This window comes from Simochromis diagramma, unplaced genomic scaffold, assembly GCF_900408965.1.
Source record: "Simochromis diagramma unplaced genomic scaffold, fSimDia1.1 OVJJ01000802.1, whole genome shotgun sequence".
Lineage (NCBI taxonomy): Eukaryota > Metazoa > Chordata > Actinopteri > Cichliformes > Cichlidae > Simochromis > Simochromis diagramma.
Window position 1 is genome coordinate 8,846,330 of NW_024387492.1, and position 19,576 is coordinate 8,865,905.

A 19,576-nucleotide genomic window follows, 5' to 3' on the forward strand; every position below is an offset into this window, starting at 1 on the left:
TAGAGAGAAAAGAGAAAACTTGGACAGTTGTGTGGTTTTGTCTAAAAGGTCTGGGAATGACTAAAGTTATTAGAGTTAATCGCTGGGGACTAAGAATGTCTGCAGCAATTCTCAGTCTGTCCAGCAATTCTTCAGATAATTTAATTCAGTGCTGGATCAAAGTGCTGGATTAGCCAGTAGACCTGAATCGGCATCCCTAAAGATACAATGGTTGCATTTATAAAAACACATTGTAAGCTGTGTAATTAGTCATGTGTGCATCACTTCACAAGCTTCTGCTACCACAATTAGTAACAATCTGAAAAAACTTGTATCCCTGGATAAAAACCTCTTCTGTGACTGACCCCCCCCCCCCCCCCCCCCCCGACCCCACTGAATGTCCCTAAGTCACTTACTAATTTAGCATGAAAAATAGAAGCATTTCATAAGACCTGAAGGCACCGATGGAGCTCACCACTACTATTTTTTTCCAATATAAATGCTTTTCCCTTGGGGAAGGGAAGGTTCAACCTTATATAAACTGGGATTCACTTTTCTGTCACCGGGTTTCTAAAGCAATCTCCCCCAGGCAGGTGCTTTGTGTAGACAGGGGCACCACAGAAGGTTAGAGGAGTGCATGGATATGTGTGTGGAGTTGGGTGTTGCTGAAACAGATGGCCTCGGGAAAACTGAGAGTATTCCCATTTCCTCATATTAACTCTTTGCAGCGTTGTGCCGTGGGGTGAGCTGACATGAGCTGATGTTCTAAGGTAATAAAAAAAAGCAGATATAGGTTTGGGGAATTTCTCTGTACTTCTCAGATAGAAAACATGTGCCTACTTCTTCTTTTTGCAAACAGCATGTTGAGGTAAGTGAGAGTGAGCGTGCGTTCGAACGCAAGCACGCAACACAAATCACTCACAGGCAGACTGCTCGTCCTCAGTTCGCACAGAGCGAGACATCTGAGAACATTACGAGACAAAAAAGAAAATTACGCCACGCTGGTTATGATTCTCAAAGGACACCAAATTGTTCCATAGGCCTGCTGACGTGTTTTCGTTCTCATTTCAGAGTAATTTGATTTCATGATTCGGTGAAACATTTTCATCTTGTCCTGACAGTAAACAACCTCTAAGGCATCTTTGGGCAAATTTTCACTGTGGCAACTGCACAGTTTTGGGTTCTTTAGGACAAAACAGACCTTGTGCTCTGCTCCTCAACCTCTCACCAGCTGGAGTGGAAGCCTTGTCTCCTGGGACTGCTGGTAAATACAGACAAGTGTGTGTATGACTTCTGGGAGAAGGAGTTAAAAAAAAAATGGAGGTAGGATGGGAGGGGTAGATATGTGCAGAGGGTGGTGGAGGGGGTGGGGGTGTCTGCTAGGCTCAGCAGTTCTTTTTTTTTTTTTTACAAACAGCCCTGACAAAGACTTCTCTGTTCTCCTGGCCACTCACTTTTAGAGACGCCCTCATGATAACTCGGTGCCTATCTCAAGGGTCACGCCTCAACTTCAGCAGCAAGAGAAGCTCCAGTGCCTGGCTCTGGCTCTTTTTGTTTACTTCTGGCTTTCTGCCTGGGAGCACTAGACATTAACCCTTTGGTGTCTATCTGTAGCCTGAGAAACACGAGATTGCCTCAACGGGAAGATTTGGGCTTTGCTCGTGGACTTTCTTTGCATTAATCTTATCTATATTTAGTGCTGTGTAAAAGTATTGAGCCACTTCTCATTTCTTTATATTTTGCTGCCAATGAACCAGACTTTCTTGTAATTTTTTTGTGGTCTTGAGCAACAGTGCTCCAGCTTTTATGCAAGGCTTTCCAATTTTTTCTTTAAGCACTGGCTGCTTTTTCGCTCATTTTCAGTCCAGTCCTTGTACCTGACCATTGTCAGATGAATGCTTTTGTTTGTTAAGCCAGTTTAATCTGACCTAAAAATCATTTATCCACAAAAAAGGCACCTAGTTATGAACCAATGTTGTGTCTATAACTGACAACTTAGCAAAGAAAGAATCTTAAATGGTATCTTTAGGCACTTTGTTACAATCAGCCTGTTGCAAAAACACAGTTTGTTCTCATTTCTTTAGTTGGATCCAAAGACGGTAACATTTGGCAGGCGTAAAACAGCATTTTTTGCAGTAACAAGGTGATTATGAAAGTGCCATTAGCCAAAAACTAAAAAACTTTGAGTTTTGAGAAAGAAATTGAGGAAAACGAAGAAGTGGCAAGCCTAAATGAAATAACAGATGAACAGTATATGAAAGTCATGTGCTTAAGAATAGGAGAAAGCCAATACCTGACATAGAACCTGAGATTCATGTTCTGTTTTTCAAAACCTCATCAGACATGTTCTCAGTGAGGAAAGAAGCCATTCCTAAGGCTGAGGTAAGCCAAATTGCACAAGAACCAGACTGAACAAAAGTGCGAAAAGGTCCTAAAGGGTGATAAATACAAATATAGCAATTTTTGGTTCAAATCTTTGTAAGTATGGAGTCAGTAGAGAGGTATTACAGTCCGCAGCCCTTTGTAAAACACAGGGGAGGTTCTGTTTTGGTTTGGGGCTGCTTTTCAGCCAGTTGTGTTGGGGAACTTGTTAAAACTGATTGGATTTTGATCCACAATGCAATACCATATGTCTTTAGGAATGTCTGGAGAAGCCTGGAGAACTATTCCTGAAGACGACTTTAAGAAATTATAGAAAAGCTTGTCTAAGAGAGTTCAAGCTGTTTTGAAGAACCTTCGCTGTCTTTTTGCCTTTTAAGCCACGTTTCCATTCAAGTTGGCACATTTCAAAACATAAAGAAAAGAGAGGTGGCTGAAGACTTTTACACAGTACTTTATGATTTGCACTCATTTTACATAAGCACATAAATTCCATTTTATAATAAAACCATGTTTCCATCACTCTTCTTCAGTCGTTTAATGCTTTGATGTGCTGATGTGAACCAAGAGAAATTGAGGACAGAGCTTTTTATAACTTTGCAGTTTATGAATCCGCAGAGCATTCTCTTGACATGTATCACAGAGTGATGACACTTCAATTATCACCTTTTGAGTACTCTCTGTTTCTTGCAGTTGCGTCAGGGAAACAGTTCAATGCACAACAACAGTCATCTTAATTCAATGCATTCAGTTTTTGCAGCTACTCCACATTTTAGGGCAAAATGGATCCAAAAGTAATTTACTGGCACCAAATTTGTTCACACACATCTAAGATCCAAATCACAGCATAGTCCACGCTCTCTGGCTTGCTAATCCATTGCAGATGAGACAATGCTGGTGTAGTAGGGTATGGGAAAATGGGGGAAAATGACTCACCTCAGAATAAGAGAATCAGCTGATCTGTGCTGCTGTCATGGATTTTTTTGGGGGGGGGCTTCTCTAAGATTTGCTGCTTTTTGTGGATTTAGCCAACTGTCGACAACTGTCTACAAAATAGCAGCAAATTTTGTATGTGCTACCATACAGTCATTAATGCTTTCCAACACCTACCCATAACGCCAACCTGCTTCTTGGCGAATGATGCTATTGAGGTATGCTGGTCTACTGGTATTGGTTGTTAACTATGATACTGATTCACAAAGTAGCTGTTTTGATTTATGTCATTGCACATTTTATACCATATGCAGCTCTTTATTTTCACTCTTGCAAGACCATATCTTTTATCTTGTGTTCATTCATCTCCTACCGCGTATCCAGGTTTGGGTTATGTCACAATGTGTTTGAGATGCATTTAAATTTGTAGTAAATTAAGTGGTTATTCTTAATAATGAACTGCTTGAACACACAAGATAAATACCTTTTATGCCAGATTATGGGATTTTAGGGTCTCTGTATATTTTCATTTAAACCATTTCGCCTTGCAGCTTTCTCTGACACTAGGCCAAAAAAAAGAAAGAAAAAGAAAGAAAATCTTAAACAACAAAATAAGACATGAGTCATGATGTCTCCGAGTGTACTTCGCACTGGAGCCCTGCTCAGTTACCTGGCTCCACTCTGACTGAGCCATGCTGCCTTTACTTTAGAACCGCAACCCTTCGTATACACACACCACACTCCCAAATAAGGGTGGGGAGCAGCCAATTCATCTCCTTGGGTAATAAAAGTTAAATGCAGTCCTCGAGTCGTGACATGCCCCCAGGGGGACTTGGTGTATTGGGCGTCCGTTGTTGTCTCTGTCATCTCAGGGCTGTATCGGGGGAGGCTAAACTACTTCATGATAACAGGGTATTTATATTGTGGTGACTGCTCTCTAATTTAAAACAGATGAGAAGAGCTGCAGCACGGCCAAACGCTTTCTGTCAGCTGAAGAGTCTCGTTCTTGCTCGTTTTCCCTGTATCTCTTGGACAAAGGGATGGCAATATGCAATAAAAATGATCATTCAGTATTATATAGTCACGCTGAAAATCACAGCGAGTAGAATCACAGAGTAGAATCTGATTCAGAATTGGGGAAGGAAGAGGGTGAGCCACAGCAAGATATGCTTTTCAACTTAAAATTGATGCTAGTATCTAACAAAAACTATTTGTGTGCTAAGGCTAAATCTCTAAATGCTCATTGAATTCTCCAAAGCAAACACACTGAGACGCCAGAGAAGATTTAAAATGTTATAAACGCTTTTAAACGTGATCTGTATAGCTCCTCTTCTAGGTAGTATAATCAATTAGAGTTCAGGCATCTATAACAAAGAGGATTTATGAGGTTGAGGGTAGTTGGGGGTTAGCATTGAGATATATTAATGGACCCAATAGTGTTTTTTTTTCTAGTCTTACTGAGCACACACAGTGCTTTAGACCACAAGCCACTTTTAACCATTCAATAAAAAGTTTCTATAACACACACAGTCAGTCCAGTACAGTCCAAAGTGTGCTTTATTGGTGTGAAAGTTTCTTAAAAGAATATTCCATAAAAATATAATTTATTATAGACTATTCAGTCACACAATACAGCACAGACCAATGATGCACCATTTTTGTATACTTAAGTGCTTTCTATCTAACAGAGAAACTCAGGGTTAGTATCCTCCCCAAGGATATTTGGCCTGCAGACTTGAGCAGCCAGGGATCCAACCACCAACTTTCCAATTAGTAGCTGACATGCTCTACCTTCTTAGCTACAACAACCCTAACACCCAACCACTACCACCAACGATACATCGCAGCTTTGTAGTTCAAGCACACTTGAACTGTCAGACAGAACAAACCAGGATTCAAACCTGCTGAATTTGTACGTTTGCTCACTTAGAAAGAAATGAGCAGCCCCTCATTTTTGTCACCCGAGAGTCGCCGTCTGGTGGACATTAAATAGAGAACATGCCATTCAGCCATTCAGCTTTGGCGCCATGTTTCAGGCCCAGATGCCAAGACCCAAGTGGAACCGATAAGCAGGATCCATTGGTTCCAAGGAACTGGACTACGGTGAACTGGTTCTCTACAAGAACGTATCTATGTCCATCTTTTATACTGAACCACCATGCCAAGGCTAGCTACACTGGTATTGTTAGGCTAATATAAACACACCAGCAATGTCTGTTAGAAATTTTTAGGGAGAACACATTGTTTTCAATTTACAAAAATAAATAAATAAAAATGGATGCTAACAGTTAGCCTGAAAGTAACAAAGTATAATACCCACCACAACACAGGTTTAGTAATAAATAGAACCTGCTGTTAAAAAATCATATTCCCGAGGTTAATTGTCTTCACAGATGCACCTATTCTTAAGACTAGCTCCACTGTTTTATGTGTGCCAGGGACTGCAGTGTACAGTGGGAGTTTTAGAAAAGCTTCTCTTAATGGTGTGCGATAAATGATCTCATAAAAGCTTTTATTTGTTTTTTTTTTTAGAATTAAACTCTATTAAAACAAGAACATCTATGTTGACAAGAAAAAAGCGTCAGCTAACACAGTAGAGCAAACAATGTTCTTGGAAAGCAGATAGTGATACAGAAAAATATTTATTTTCTCCCCATTAAACTTGCATAATACTTCATTACATTACTTTTGTAAATCTGCATTACAACGTTATAACAAATCCAATAACAAAAAGACACAGAAGAGAGCCTTGTGATGCTGTCACTTCACCTGATCTCAGCCTAACTACCATCACAAAGACTTCATTGTGAAGGAAAGCCAATGAGGATTATTTTGAGTTTTGCTTACTATGAAATCACACTGGACGTCAGCATCTTTTTCTAAGAATATTCAAATCATACTTTACATGATCACTTATCAAATGTACTTGGGGGTTGTTGGGTTTATTTCCCCTGTTTTGTTGTCTGTTGATTACAATGGCATAATCGGTCTCCACTCCCTGATGTCATCTAAACTCCTGGTTGTCCCTTTCTAAAAAAGTTTTGTTTATCATGGTCGGACTGCTGGCTCAGTGTCAAGCTCTTATAATCGTGTTTATTGACTTGGCAAACAACCAGGAATACTTCCAGAGAAGCAGTATCAGTTTGCACAGTGGCATACTGACTCAGTAACATAACCCGCTTTGCAATCAGTTACTAACTGTGTACGAAGAGCGTACTGAATGGTAACAATAGCTAACATTCAGTCAACCTTTGAATCATAGGTGTGATAAAGTCGCTTTTGTAAAAGACTAAACCAGTTATGTATGTGTGTTCCCATAGACATAAAGCAGGGACTTTTATGTTACTTTCAAGCTCTGCATGGAGATATTTGTAGCAATAAGCTTTGTGGAAATGATGGAGTATGGGGTAAGAACAAAGGAACTGACTAAGTGACTTATTGCTGGGTAAACAAAAGCCACAAATTGCTTTTCTTGAATTTATGGTGTAGTGCTTTGGCCCGTACTCCAAATATACCAGGCCTATATGTGCTTAAGGTTAGTGTATTTAAAAAATATTATCTTTTCATTTTCTATAAGTTTTTGTTTTACACATTTAGATCTGTTTCCTTCACATTGTCAATACTATTTAGCGAAGATTGTTGTAAAACGTCATATTTTGTCATTTCAGAAAAAACGCACCGTAGCTCATTGGGATGCCATTAGGATCAACTTAGTTCGAGCTTAGAGACCAGAAATGTTCTCTTCTCTTTACCCTCATCCCCAGCTTGTTGGGGCAGCTGGCTGCCCTTCCCCCGGCCTGTTTCTTCCTGTTAAAATTGAGCTTTTCCTTCCCACTGTTTCCAAGTTCTTGCTCATACAGGGCTGTATGATTTTAGGGAGTCATTTCTAATATTTCAGGGTCTTTACCTTACAGTATGAACCACCTTGAGGCAATTTAACTGAATTACACTTCTCCTGTGAAGGTGTGCTTCATGCAACAAGGGACAAATGCTTCTTGCTGCATATATGCGTACATGCAATGCAAACTCGAACAGAGGAAAAGAACAATTATTGTAGCTTCTGTGTTTATAGAATAATGATTTTTACATCTGTAATATACAAATGTGTTTGAAATAATAAATAAAACAGTAAAACGCAATAAAATATGACACAGTAGAACATAATGCAAAGCGATACAATACAATGCAATACATCCAATATATATTGCATCTGTAATAGGTGACCAAACAGTAATGACAAGCATTATCAAATCTTATGAGAAACTCCTTTTTAGGATGACAATGTGATTCAACCTCACCAACAAGTGTATGCTGCAAGTTTGAGCTCAATGCCTTCACATACCCAACAGAGGTGGGAATCCTCAGACATCCCATGATATGATATTGTCACAATATTTCACTCATGATACGATTTTTAACATATTGCAGTAAGCTGCTATCAGTCTGAATGGGGTCAGATCAGGTCAGTCATGTTTGAGATATTGCATCTGAATAAAAGAGACATTAACACCCATAAAGATGTTAAACTGAAAACACTAATCTGTAAGTCTCTGAAACACAGATAGCATTTTAAAATTGTGGCTGTTCTCGCCTTTACCACCATGAATATCTTTGTGTTTAGTTTTCCTTTTTTCCCCCTTGACTTAATTGTTATTTTTGTACTCTGTAGCTTTCCTCCATTGCCGTCTGGACCAGAAGAGATCTATTAATACTGGAATATGATGTGAAGGACAAACGAGTCGTTATATCCTCCAGTTAAAACACAGATCCTTCCTATTCCAGTGTTTTCATTTCACTTAGCCCAAGAATAATTTCCTCTGAGTGCCCCGAAACATCTAAGGTCTCTGCATTAAGTGGGGCCTAAAGGAGTCCACTGTAATCCCAAAAAGAAATTGAGTCAGACACTCATTGTTTAATGCCAAACTGAAGTGTCTGAAAGAACTAACTGGGTAACTCTCTTCAAACCAATGCATGGTGCTTATAAATAATAAGCCTAATTTTTGATGGAAGTCATTTGCTAGAGGAGTGTCACGATGCTTATTCTGTCATAAGTTAAAGAAAATTATGTATACATGTGTGTATTTCGGTTATTGTCCTTACTTGAACCTCAGCTGCTCATGGACACGTTTCACTGCCAATGTAGGTTATTGAGTTTCAAGTTAAACAAGCCATTGAGTCAGTTCCAAACCCCCTCCCCCCAACGCCGTTACTCTGCTTTCTTTTTTACAAAGAAAGTGCCCGAAAACTCAGTGAGCGCAAGTCAAAACCAGAGAGAGTAGAAAGAGGTTAAAAGGTCACGCATACTGTTATTAATACCCACTCGCCACCTGAATATGAGCTCGCACTCTCCAGCCGTCGCTGCCCTGCTCTGCAGCTGGAAGACTGAGAGGGAGAGAAGCATTGTTTTGTATGTTAACACAGTCGATCCCGCTGAGGTAAAAATAGTTCACAGCTCTATTCTCTCGCAGTAGAGGCAGCGAGCGGCTCAGCCAAAAACAATATTTGGACATGGCAGCAGATGTCCCCAAACAAGCCCAGTAAGAACGGGCCTGCGAGGGGAACTTTTGGCATTGCCCAGCTCTGAGAAGAGGGGAGGGGATCAGCTGGAAACAATGTGCTTTAAGAGAACACTTACAAGAGAGAGCACATGTGTGTGCTGGTATTCCAACTGGAGGCACTTAATGGGAAGATTTACCGATGATGAGGAACCTGTCTCTTTAAATTAGCAGGAGGTAGTTCACTGAGTTCACCAACTCAGAGATTTGGCTGTATGGATGTGCACTCAGTCAGAGGGGCTCTTTGATTTGGAAGCTGAGAGTAAGGGCTCTCTCTTTCTCTTTTGCAATTTCTTTGCTTTTATACGGCGTGATAGCTGCTCACCGAAACAGAAAATTACAGGAAATGAGCACTAATGTTTTGCCTTCATGACACAGATAGTGTGATCACTGTCTTTGTTTTCCTGGCAGGGGGAAATGCATGCACTGGCTCTTGTTGCTGCTTATTTGTCTGCTGTCTTAAAAATCATATTTGCTTGTGTTTACCCACCTGATTATTACTGAACAGTGTAATATTCTCCACAGATTTTGTGGCCTGGAAAAAAAGCATAGCCAAGATAATACATATGGGAAGCATCAAACAGGACACACAACACTACTCCAGCTGTACGGATCACTATTGCAGCGGAAAACCCCAAAGAAGTGTCCTAATATTTAAAAATGTATCTTCACAGTTTCGGAGAGAGGACAGAAATCTGTCTCGCTGACCTCTCTGTTTCATTTAATACCGTGTCACTGCTGATCTATATGTATTTCCTAAGATATGCAAGCCTGGAACTACACAGTGCCAGCAAGGAGTAATGAACAGACCTTAAATCTCACAATGACTATTCCAGATTTAACAAATACTCTGGGAAGAAATAAGCACATCACAAAAATGATCTGGTCTTTAGCAGGTCGTAGAAAAGCTAAATACACCCTACTCCTATATGGAGTTGCTGTGGGTCAGGAGGTAGAGCAAGTTGTATACTGTTTGGAAGGTTTTTGGTTCAATCCCTAGTTGTCCAAGTCTGTGTGCCAAAGTATCCTTTAGCTAAACCCTGATGTGTGAATGTTTGACAGAGAGCATTTAAACATACATACAAAAGCCACACTTGTTCAGTCTTCTTCTAATTGTCCTGTCATGATCTTTAACACTAAACATGCTAGCTGAGCCTGTAGAGTCTGAGATGTAGCTCAGGATTTTTGTCAGGTTTTCGGAGCATTGCACAATCTCACCTTACGAGTGAGAAAGCAGTTTTTATAGAGACTTTTTTAGAGGTGCTCAAACTTGCTGATGATCACTTAATCAAGTGCTTCTATCTTCCCTCTTAATTCCTATGGAAACAACTAGGGTACACATAGTTTTCCACACACTGCTTCTGCTTTTTGCCTAGTTTCTCTTAAATAAATAATGACACGGTGTAATATGGCATGCATTGTTGTTCATCTAAGGTTGTATTTACCTATTTTGAAGAGGGCCAGATTATTTTTATTACATAAAAGCAAAAACAAGCAGAGCAATACCTTCTCCAGAAATTCCAGAATAAGTGTTCATATAATGTCTGTTGCGCACAGATTAGCTGCTGATCTTGGTTAGTTTCCATTACAAATAACACTGTAACCTTGAAGAACATAAACTGTGGTTAGAAAGAGAAACATTCGTATCTGATCTGATTATTACACGTTTATTCCTTGGAAAGCTCTCCTGGTCTTTTTGTGAAAAATGCAAAGCTGTAACATATGTTAGCATTTATGTAAACATCTACACCCAAAAGCCATGCTTTGTGTACACGAAACCAACTCACTAGTAATTTATTAATTTAATTCAATGCAAACATAAACTTTCTTGTTTGCACCTTAAGTTGGCTTCAAGTTGAGCAGGCAGATCCTTTTTTTTTCTTCTCTGTAACACTTGTCACATCTGTTCTCTTGACATTTCAACACCCCCAAAGAGCAGCAGTGCTGATTTTCCATTTCAGTCAGCAGCATCGGTGAGAGAGAAACTTACACCGTCTCCAGAGACTCTTATCAGACAATGGCCTTTGCATCAGTTTTTTTTTTTTACTCCCCTTCCTGAACCATTATATGACCTGAACCTGGCACTCTGACATGAACGGACAAGCTAAGAGACACAAGTGTAACATTATCCCGATAAACTCTCACAAGACACTGGACTTTTCTTTTTTTTAGTTCTTAAATGCATACTAAAAATTATATAATGCCTTTATGACTTTACAGAGTGCACGTGGAAAATACCTATGAGGCTACACATGAAGAGGCTCTGGCTAACATTACACAAGAAAGTACAATGAGTTCAAGATCAAGTAAAATAAGCATAGCATTACATCATATCACTATGGCAACATTTAATTATGTATCATTAAAGGCACAACAGGTCCAAGCACCCTGTAGTAGCTGTGATAGGTGTCGGCTATGATCTAATGCCCTCAGAAGACAGGGTGAGAGCAGAGGGAAGGAAAGGAGTTGATAGAGTCGCCATGCTGGTTTATTGTTCACGCTTGTTTACACGCAGGGCTCTGCCTGAAGCTTTCTATCATGTTGTGCATGCTGCCTGCCACTGTGAGGGCCTTTCTCTATCTGACGGAAAGGACGGCGTGCGGCTGCACTGAGGGGAGGTGAGGAAGGAAACAGTGACAGAACAGTTGTGTGTTGGACTTCCTCAGATAAAGTCGAGACAATACTGTGACATATAAAGAGAAATGAAGGCGGTGAGATGTTATATGGAAACCTTAAAAATAGGGAAACGATGCACCATCGTGATGTGCTGTGCTGATAGCAAGAGTGACTATTATTTTGAAAATTGCCATATAAATCTCCACCAGATCCCTGCCTGTCTGTAAGACGCCTCCTAAAATACAAGCAGAAGTTCAGCATGCACTTGTCAGGCTCCTTAAAGTTCTTATCTAGATCACATCTTATCATATCATCATGTTACCTAGCAACCAGGCTAAAACGGCCCATTTTTAGCATTTATGCACCTATAACCCCTTATGAAAGCGTCATATTGTTTTAATTTCCTGACAGTTACATCTGGTTTATATCGCCAAAAGTTTGATATGATGTCATCATATTTCCTGGCAAACTAGCAAAGAGCTAAAATGACCCGTTTTTGAGGCTTTATCCACTTTGAATGTCTGAAAAAAGCAATGGACCTCTTTTCATTTCACAGCAGTAGATACTGAAGCATGTACTTCTAAAAACTAAAATACAATTTTCAAAAAGCAGGGACAAAATTCAAATTAAAAAGTTGAAGATTTGGCAGATTTTTACACTGGACTCCCTTCTTGGTGCAAACCTCCCAGGAAATTGTCACCTCCTGGCTACAAGATGTTTTGAATGTTATGAAAATGTGTTAACCACTACACTTAGGAGCCACACCCGATCTATATGCTTATATCTTTTAATTTTCTTAAGTCATGCCTTTGCACACTACAGAGAGTGAGAGTCAGGTTCTATTTATATCGTGGAACGATGGCAGAATTGACAGAAAGGTTGACTTTGGGATTTAAACCCCAATTGAAAATTGAATAAAGACAAAATATCATATTTTAGAACTTTTTTGCCTTTTGTTTTAAGTTTATAAAAGTATATGCTAATTTTGAACTTAAGGGAAGGAGAAAATAAGCATTAATGTGCCTTTAGTCATGTGCAAATTACACCAGCATATCTCAAAGATGCTGGTTTTTGAACTGAAAGCTATTTAAAAAAAAAAAAAAAAAAAGCTGGATGATCTCTTGTATGAGCTTAGGAACAGACAGAATATATGAAGAGGTCTCTGATGTGTCCTCGGGCTTATTTTCAAACCCACATCGGGGGTGTTGAAATTGTCTGTATTTACTTACTAGGTGTAAATCTTTTACTCTAAAGGCGTTATGTTGGTGCATACTTAAAAAGCATTTTCAAACATGTTTTCAGTTTGAGTTCTTTCATTTCAAAGTTGGTTTACATAGTCGATGTGACCTTTGGGAACAACTTACTAAGTCAAACTACATATTTCTGGCAACAGCTTATGTAACAATGGAAGCACCATGCATTTAAAAAAAAGCTGATTCAGGTTTCCACATTAATACATCGATAAAGACATAGTCAAGGAATGTTTAGTTTTAAGCAGACTTAAATGTGACACACAAGCACTATACTGTAGCTACAGTCTCTTTACATAAGGGGCAACTGGCATATCTCTCCATGCAAGACTTGTCTATAAGAGCTTCCTGGAAAAAACAGCTTTGTTATGATCTCCAAATGAAAGAGCCGTTTTACTGTAACCTACCAGACAACATCAGAATGGTCCAACCACTGGCCCTGATGTTGACAGTCATATAACACATCATAGGCTCTGGTTTGTGTCAGTGGAGACACAGTAGTTTGGCCTTTCTCCAGAGGAAACAACATCTGGGTTTTTACTCAGTGGGGAAAGCACTGCGCTTGATGGACTGTGTCACACTGTGACTAATTCTCAAGCAAATGGGGCAGATGATGATAATAATAATAATAAAACTAGTGATTGAGGGTTTTACATTCTTTTTAGTGTGAAAGTCTTTCAAATGTTCTTGTCACTTTTTCAACTCTTCTGTGAATATTTTATCCACTGTGTAAATAAGAGCACATTTTCTGTATAACCACACAGGTGTTTAGTGTCTATCTTTGTGTACTGAAAGGCCACCATAATGTGTATCACAATGTGAGAATAAGAAACCCATTTGGAATGTCGCTTTATTGCTCTGCTTGATACACTGTTTAATAGTTAAGATGATAAACTGGTTAAACACGTATCGCCTCTCCTCGACTTTCAGTTTCGGTGCTCAGTTGAGTTTGTATGCACTGTTTCTTTGGGCAGCTGTGTTTGCTCTGCTGTGCAAGCCCAATTTTAGTCTGTTGCAGAGATGACTCCCGCTGCTTTTGTGTTTGTCGGCAGGGCCAGGACATTGTAAACATTCAGGCCTTAACACAAACCGAGGGTGTCCTGGGGCATGGTCCCAAGGTTAGAGCCTGAGAGGGATTGCAAAGATGGCTGGGTAATGCGGTTTTAAAAAGCCATATCTAAATGTGTTTAAGATAAAAAGGTGATACTATACAATACCATTCAAACTTTTATGACCTTTAAAGTTAAAATAGTGGTATTTGTTTGTAAAATCACTGATCGCTAATTAAATAGAGTCTAGATCAAAATCAAGTTATCAAAAAAAAGCTCATAATACAGGAAAAGACACAAACTGAGCGCAGGCGTGGCGACAGAGGCGTGTGATATCAGTCGTGGTTTCCCCTTTATGAATATTGCGCTGTGAGCCCTTGTTGTGGGAAATGAGCAACTTTCTTTTTCTGTTGTGTGTGAGAAACAAAGTTACAAGCATAAAGCCACAACCACTGTTAAGTGCGGTACGACAGCGGGACTCAAGTTGCTGAACAGTCATGATGTTAGTGGCCCAGTTTCCGGGTTAAAAGTCATTCAAAGTGTTTATTACACCAGAAATGTAAATAAAGGCGGCTTCATGCTACTTTATGAAGGTTTCCCTCTGCAACCCCCTCACCCCACCCAACTCTATGCAGCTACTCTGTAGATATTTTTGGATTAATTTCTCAGAAAACCAAGCCAAACCATGAGAATGGAGGTTACTAGTACACTGTAGCAGGCTGATGGAAGCTGGATTTTCATTCATTTCTTTCAGAAAAATGAAAACTTGACCATAACTACATAAAGGACCAAGTGTTAGTGATATTGAAGAATAACCTTAAAATGCAGATTTGCACACCGATATTGACTATCTATCAGAGTTTTGTGTACCATGGCCATAACATTGCAAAGCATATGCTGTTCTCACGGTGGCTTCTGTTAGTATCACCTTGTATGAGATGTTGCCTTTTTCACACTGAGGATGTGTTGTCACATGCATAACTAGAGTGTAAATAGTTGTTTCCATCAGACACTTTCCCACAGCCTAGACAGACATGGAAACCTCGTGTCAGACATTGACTGCTGTTGATAAAGTTGTGGTTTTAGACCATAGCAATAAAAAGGGATATGTACAGATATGAGAGAGAAATAAACCCACGTGGCATGCACATGTTTGTGCTCAAGTTGCTGTGTCTGTGTCTCTTTCACACATTTTCAGATAAAAAACCTAGTCACGCAAACTCTGGTTTCACTCCCTCTTTTTGCACCTATAAGTCACAACTAGCCCTAACTGGCCCTGCCCACATGGTTAGTATAAAGGAAATTATAGTAGTGTGACCTGAACTTTAAAAATATTTCTGTGGTTTGTTGTTTGAGGGCTTAATTTAAATGAACAAAACAATGTTATACTGTAAAACTAAATTGCTAAAATCTTAACTCTTGCTAGCTGATATTGAAAGTGTCAAATCATACATGATCCCCAGGTAATGAATCCCAATTACTTTGATAATCCAGAACGAAGGTGTTTATGGGAATCTTTGAACATTTCTTCCAGAAAAGCATTTGTGATGTCAGACACTGATGTTGGACAGGAAAGGCTGGCTCACTGTCTCAGCTCATGTTGAAGTCAGGACTCTGTGCAGGCCAGTCAAGGCTGTAGTATTTGACTTTGCAGAAACGTCTTGATGCATGCTCAATCATCCAGGTAAGTAAATCCCCAAATGTTGATTCTGTTCATCTGGATGTAACGCTTTCAGTGGGAGAAAAGTTAGCAACATCTGTGCGTTTTCCATCTTAGCATCTGCTGACCCCACTGTATGCACTCTGCATTCCTCTGGGCTTGATTTTATACACCTGTGGCCATGGAAGTGATTGGAGCACCTGGATGAGTGACTGGATACTTTTGGAAATATAGTGTAGCTCTCAAATAACATCTGAAATTCTTGAAATAAGAAGTCATTTACATTAACCTTACATTTTAGTCTTTTTCTGTAGTGTTTGGTTCTGTGTAGTTGTGGCTCAGAGGGTGCTGAAGGGTGCTGGTTTGACCCCTTAGGAGCCAGGAGGAGCTTGGGGAAGCCATTGTTAGGTTATTGTGTACAGAAAAAAAGCAATTGCATGAAAGTGAATGATGCTAGTTTTGAGTAGAAAGGCGCTGCATAAGCAGCAGTCTGTTTAGTATATGTTCAAAGACTCAATTATTTGTATATCACCACCTTCCCAGGGTCATAAACAATGTGGTCAGTAAGTGAAAATCTCCCTCATAAAATTAGCATTTTATACACCACGTGTAACCTTTCTGACAGCTGACTAACTTGAACCCCATGATGTCTAAATGACACCAAAGCTACCCTTCCCCAGTATGATTAGTCCCAAAAAACTGCACTGACTGTCACTAGGGTGAATGATGGGGAGCTTGTCCGTTTTGGCACAGGACTAATTTTGCGTGGGTAACTTCTGGTTGAGCAGCGGTGCACAGGGAATCAACTTTTGGCACCACAAACACTTACAAAAGGCCAAAAGGGGAGCTGAGAAGAACACGCACAAGCATTGCTAGTAATGACATCCAGCTGCTGGCGCACAGACACTCTGAAACAACACACCTCGGTAGTCTGAAAAGAACATTATTGCAGCTCTGGAGATTTAAACCAGATAATTTCTTAAGCGTGACAATACTTTTTTCCCCCTAATGTGTCTTTCACATACACAGAGCACTCTTGCTCTCTCTTGCAAGCTTTGTGCATAGACAGATATTTGCAGATGTCACATCTGATGCAAAGTTGTTAGCAATGACATTTTGTGCATTTTGTTGTAACTTTGGTGACTCAAATTTCACATCTGTACACACACATTTGTATTTCTTCTAAGGAAGCAGTAAGCAGCGTGATTATTTATTTCGGTGCATGTCTGTATACTGTGCACAGCTAAAACATGACAACAAGTGAGAGCGTGAATACTTTTTTGATGAGAGACCTCACCCATCCAGTTTATTAAAATGACCTTTGACGGTCACACAGATGGGACTTTCCAGGTTGCTCTTATCTAACGGCAGAGAGATGACATCATTGTCCTTGGAGACGCTTTCTTAATGACAGGGCATTGTAGGAGTTTCGGTCCTTGCTAGGAGATTGTCATGATGACCATGGTTCAGCTGTCACCCTCACAACTGAGGTTTTACAACAGGGTTGGGTAAACTAGTGCTCTTAGATTTTTTTTTTAAAGTGCAAAACAGACAAATTAGGATGATATTTATGAGAATATAATGAAAACTCTCTGGCCCGTAGATGGTTTGAGGTGTTTGTGCTGATATGCTGTGTTTCATAACCAAAAACTGAGCTGTGCATTCTGCCGAGCATCTTCACTTTGGTCTCATCTGTTCAAGATATTATTCCAGAAATCTTGTGGTTTCTTCAGATGCAATTTTGCAAAACGCCATGCTCTTTTTATTGAGAGAAGGCTTTCTCCTGGTAGCTTTTCCAAACAAACTAGAATTGTTCAGTCTTTTTCTAACTGTACTGTCATGAACTTTACATTTAACATGCTAACTAAGGCCTGTAGAGTCTGAGGTGTAGCTCTTTGCTCTGACTTTGTAATGAATTTTATGGGATATGTGAATAATCTTTATCATTGGAGAGTTATGGACTTCAAACTACTTGGAAATGACCTTATAAACCTTCCCAGATTGATGGATGGTGACAATCGCTTATTTAAAGTCCCTGCTCATGTCTTTCCTCCTTGGTATTGTGTAAACACACACCCGAATGCTCCAAACAGCCAAAACATCTACTCTGTATAGAGGTGCTCACACATCCTGATGACCAACTGTTATGCATTATGGCTAAGTTTTTGTTAAATAAACAATGACACAGTCACATGTTGTTTTTCATCTGTGATTAGATTTATCTTTTTTTCAATTTTAATTATGTCATATCTAAAAGCTTAGAAGTGAGTAATAATTTCCCTTTTATTTTGCTCTTTGACTTTTAAATATGTAAGCCTAACTGTTTTTTCTCTCCTTTTTTTAAGCTGCGATACTTTCTTCAATCGTGGTCACACAAAACAACTTTACAACGTTAAGACAGCATAAAAATGAGGAAGATAAAGGTTAGCTCCTTTCTGTGTTAAACTGTGAAGATCCTTTTTTAAAAAAAATATCTTTACATTAAAGATAGAAAGTAAAACAACAAAAAGGCTTAAGTTGCAAAATTGTGAGAATAACGCACTGGCAAATAATAGAATATCAGTGGCAGAAAGGACTCGATTTAAGAGTATACTTGTTTAGAGGTCAGCAGTGACCACACCCACATCATCATATATCATTCTTTTATTGTCTTTGTTTCTCTATTCTCTGATTTCATGAAGTATTTGTAGCATTTAAACCATAGCTACACATATACTAAGAATATCCATTCATCCATCCATCCATCCATCCATCTTCTTCCGCTTTATCCTTGGCCGGGTCGTGGGGGCAGCAGCCTAAGCAGAGAAGCCCAGACCTCCCTCTCCCCAGCCACGTCTGCCAGCTTATCCTGGGGAACACCAAGGCATTCCTAGGCCAGCCGAGAGATATAATCTCTCCAGCATGTCCTGGGTCTGCCCTGGGGCCTCCTCCCGGTGGGACATGCCCAGAACACCTCACCCAAGAGGCGCCAAGGAGGCATCCTTGTCAGATGCCCAAACCACCTCGGCTGGCTCCTTTCGATGTGGGGGAGCAGCGGCTCTACTCTGCGCTCCTCCCGGATGGCTGAACTTCTCACCCTATCTCTAAGGGAGAGGCCAGCCACCCTTCGGAGGAAGCTCATTTCCTCCGCTTGTATCCGCAATCTCGTTCCTTCGGTCACTACCCACAGCTTGTGGCCATACGTGAGGGTAGGGACGTAGATTGACCGGTAAATTGAGAGCTTTGCTTTTACACTCAGCTCTCTCTTCACCATGACGGACCGGTGCAGCGTCCGCATCACTGCGACCGCAGCACCAATCCGTCTGCCGATCTCCAGCTCCCTTCTCCCATCACTCGCGAACAAGACCCCGAGATACTTGAACTCCTCCACTTGGGGCAGGAACTCATCCCCGACCCGGAGTGGGCACTCCACCCTTTTCCGGCTGAGAACCATGGCCTCAGATTTGGAGGTGCTAATCCTCACTCCCGCTGCTTCACACTGCGAACCGTTCCAGTGCAAGCTGGAGGCCATCACCCAATGAAGCCAACAGAACCACATCATCCGTGAAAAGCAGAGATGAGATTCTGAGGCCACCGAAGTGGAAGCCCTCCGCCACTTTGCTACACCTAGAAATCCTGTCCATAAAAATTATGAACAGAATCTGTGACAAAGGGCAGCCCTGGCGGAGCCCATCACCCACCGGGAACGAGTCCAACTTATTGCCGGCAATGCGAACCAAGCTCTTGCAACGGTTGTATAGGGATCAAATGGCCCGTAGCAATGGGCCAGACACCCCATACTCCCGCAACACCTCCCACAGGACACCCCGAGGGACACGGTCAAATGCCTTCTCCAAGTCCACAAAACACATGTAGACTGGTTGGGCAAACTTCCATGCGCCTTCAAGTATCCTTGAGAGGATAAAGAGCTGGTCCAGTGTTCCGCGTCCAGGATGAAAACCACATTGTTCCTCCTGTATCTGAGGGTCAACTAGCGGACGAACTCTACTTTCCAGCACCCTGGCATAGACTTTCCCAGGGAGGCTGAGGAGTGTGATTCCCCTGTAGTTGGAACACACCCTCCGGTCCTCCTTCTTAAAGATGGGGACCACCACCCTGCCAGTCCAGGGGTACTGCCCCTGATCTCCACGCAACATTGTAGAGGCGTGTCAACCA